General features: G+C 36.7%; 1 protein-coding gene across 2 annotated transcripts in view; it reads left to right on the forward strand.

Annotated features, from left to right (window-relative positions):
- Positions 1 to 3,631, forward strand: part of LOC106687842 (uncharacterized) — a 51,909-nt gene that overhangs the window by 25,618 nt on the left and 22,660 nt on the right. The window lies entirely within an intron of this gene.

Here is a 3,631-nt window from a genome sequence, read left to right on the forward strand (position 1 = left end):
ATTACGGATTGATAAGTATGCTGTGTGAGATAGCAACCTAATGTATTTAGGCAGCATAGATAAATAAAATATTTCTCTCTCTCATATTTATTCATTTTTCATTTCATCTAAAAGTGTGGTACAGTTAATTATTTAAAATAAGGAACATTAAAGATTCTATGGAGGATTTTTTTTTTTAAACCCGCATTTAAGCCCTGTCAGGCGTCAGGCATGTATTTCAATGAGGACAATACCTATCTGTTATTAAAGAACAATTACTTTTACATTGACATACTGAGTTTAATCAAAATCGTTAAAGCCGTTTATAAGAAAATCACTTTAAAAAAAAAAATATATATATATATATAATCTGTTATTATATAACAGATTTTATTTTATTATTATTATTTTTTTTTTTTTTAGGATTTCCTCATTTTCAGGTTGTTTTTTTTGTGACATTTGGTGTTTTGGTCTCAAAACAAGTATCCCCTTCAAAAACTCAAATTTCGAATTTTGCAGAATGACAATACTCTCTCTTACTTTATATTTCATATATAGGTTAGTTAAAGTAAAAAATGAGTAAATATTAATTGGGAAAGAATTTGTTAGTAACCAAAGTAGAAAACAGTTTCATCCAACCGAGTTTGATTTCCGATCACTTTCCGTAGTACACTGCTTTGCTATCTTTTGTAAAAATGTTATATTCTACGCATGATGAAAAGAAAGGTTTTTAACCCTTCATGACACCCTTAAAAACGAATTTTCATAACAACTTAAAAATAAAAAAAATTAAGTTCCTTTATTTTTAAATTTGAAAAAATGAACCATCTCTCATTGTTAATAGTAATAAACTGTGGATGAATATATAATATAAAACAATTTGATAATTATTGTTTTTCAATGGTTGCTATCACAATAGTTGGATTTTACTTTTACTTATGAAATATGTTCATAGCAAGAATATTAAAGGAATGGCTGTAGAATTAATGTCATATCAAAGAATAGTGATAAGTGGAGTAAGCAGCCTAGTGAAAGTGGTATGATGCGTGCGCACCATATTTTTTCTGATTGTTGTTTTGTGGCGTTAACCGGTAGGATTTGTTAGTTAGATGTGTGCAATGGACAAAATATAATCCAAATAATTTTTGAAACTTATTTTTTGCCAGTACTGTCCCTCTTTATATATGAAGTTACACAACATCGATTGTCGAGAATATTTCAACGAACAACAAAGAGAAATTGCGTATTTTTTTCAACAAATCTTCACCACTTGTGTTTTTAAAGTTGCTGTTTTTTATGGGTTACCTCCGCATCTAATTTTATTTTAGTCTATTTATTTTTATTTGTTATTTAGGTACCAGTAATAGGAGAAATAATATTCATAGAACGAGTTTCAGCAGATCAACTACGTATATATTTAAATAATATATATTTACAATATAGGTTTATCATTTTAAGTAATTTACAAAATATTCATTCTATCTAATATATAAAAATTAATATTTTTTTTTATTTTTGTCTTTCCGGGTTTAAACGCTTCAGTCAAGGCTCTACAAATTTCTGCTTCCCTGGCTCCCGGCTGCGACCAAATAGTGGTAATTTCCCTACCCTTATATTTCCTGTTTTATATCTTCATCATGCCTGTTATCCTCGTCTTCCAAATGATTGGCGTTGTTTGTTGTTCACTATATCTTCTAGTACCTCCATTTCAGCTGGTCTTTCCTCCGTTGAACACCCAGCCGATGTCTCATCTTGGTTTTCATGTCTAGACGTGTTAAATGCTCATCTTCCTCTGGAGTCAATTCTCCCGAAAACTGTCTCACGTCTCTAGACGAGCCTGCGTGGTCGTACTCAATTGCGTTGATGGTTATGGCACATGAAAGCCAGTCTGCTACCACGTTTTCTTTTCCTGGCTTGTATGCAATGTCCATATTATGTTGGTTTAAAAGTTCCTTCCAGCGAGTAATCCGTGCCGATGATTCTTTTATTTTTCCAACCCACTGAAGGGGTCTGTGATCAAATCTCCTTCCCAAAAGGTGGGGTCTAAAGTGGTCTACTGCCCACACAATCCCCAACAACTTTCGTTCCAAAGTACTGTAACGGGTCTCCGTCTCCGTGAGGTGTCTACGGGCTATTCGACATTCTCCCTTCTCGTACTTCTGGGATAGTACCACACCTAGCGCATACGTCCTAAATGTAAAAGATCTCTGAAAGTCAGGAAATGATAGAATCGGCTCTCTCTGCAGCTGCTGTATACATTTCCGAATCCTACAATCAAAGTACTATAATCTGCTCTCACTACCAGCTTAGACGCTCTTTTCATTAAATTGTTTAAAGGGGGGTATTCATATTGGTATTCAGCCATTTCGGGCACAAACCGTCTGTAATAATTGAATGCTCCCAACAACCTACAGATCCCTTTTACATCCTTCGGCACGGCCATCTTCTGCAGGGCTTCCACTTTCTGGGCACTCGGTCGTACTCCCTCCTTTGTGATTGGGTGTCCAAGAAAAGTTTTTTGTGTTTGACCCATTACCGACTTCTCATGTGAAAGCTTTAAGCTGAACTCCCTTATCCGCTGGAATACACTTCTCAAATGTTGCATGTGCTCCCATCGCACCTACTGAATACCAGCAGGTCATCCATTTATACTTAGCAGATGGAATCATCCAATCCCCTCAGAAACTCGTCCAGGAACCTTTGGAATGTTATTGGAGCATTTTTCAGGCCTGAAAGTTATCCTTATAAATTTGTAATGGCCTCTCTCGAAAGTAAACTCTGTCTGGTCTTTTGTGTGCATCGTAATCTGGTGGTGCCCCGTAATTAGTGGGCTTAAAATTTTAGCCCCGCTCAATCTATCAAAAATATCCTCAAACCGGGGTATGGGGTACTTTTCAACTACCGTGTTTTTGTTTACTTTGTGGTAGTCGACCACTACTCTATATTTCTCTCCGTTTTCTTCTTGCGAGCTATTCTTTCTGACCACCCATAACTGGCTATTATAGGGAGATGTACTATCTAATATAATTCCTTAGTCACGCAAATTATCTATCTCCTCTCTAATATGTTGATGGAGTGCTTGCGGGTACTGCCTCTCCTTCACATAGATAACCCTGTCTTCTTTCAGTGGAATCTCGTGTACTGTTTTCCCTGTTGCTCCCTGTACACCCCCTTCTCTAAAAAAAATGTCATCATATTTCTTCGTGATTTGGTCTTTCCAGTACCCTTCCCGATTAATAGTTCCTATTCTTGTTTCAGCGTCTCCTACTAGTCATTGGATATATTTCTTCTCTCCGATATTGATCTTCAATAATCATTTGATGTCTCGGGACATCTTTCCTACTACATATACCATTAGATGCTTCCCCTTAGCCTCCCATTTACTTAATTCAATTTCCACTCCCCCTCTACTCTGTAGTGCTCTCCCCCCCCCTCAGGGTGATTAACTGGCATTGACACTCCTGATTTATTATACACTTCGGCTTATTAGCCGCATGTGCTTCCACTGGGAGACTTCTGGTAGAGGAGAAATCCCCTATATGAGAGGTGCATTTGATTCAAAGCTTCCAGGTTCCAGGTTCAAAACCGCTACGATCCCGTAGGTAGCCGAGAGAGAGAGAGAGAGAGAGAGAGAGAGAGAGAGAGAGAGAGA

This window comes from Halyomorpha halys, unplaced genomic scaffold (genome assembly GCF_000696795.3).
Source record: "Halyomorpha halys isolate HHAL.00 unplaced genomic scaffold, Hhal_1.1 Scaffold1017.1, whole genome shotgun sequence".
Taxonomy (NCBI): Eukaryota; Metazoa; Arthropoda; class Insecta; order Hemiptera; family Pentatomidae; genus Halyomorpha; species Halyomorpha halys.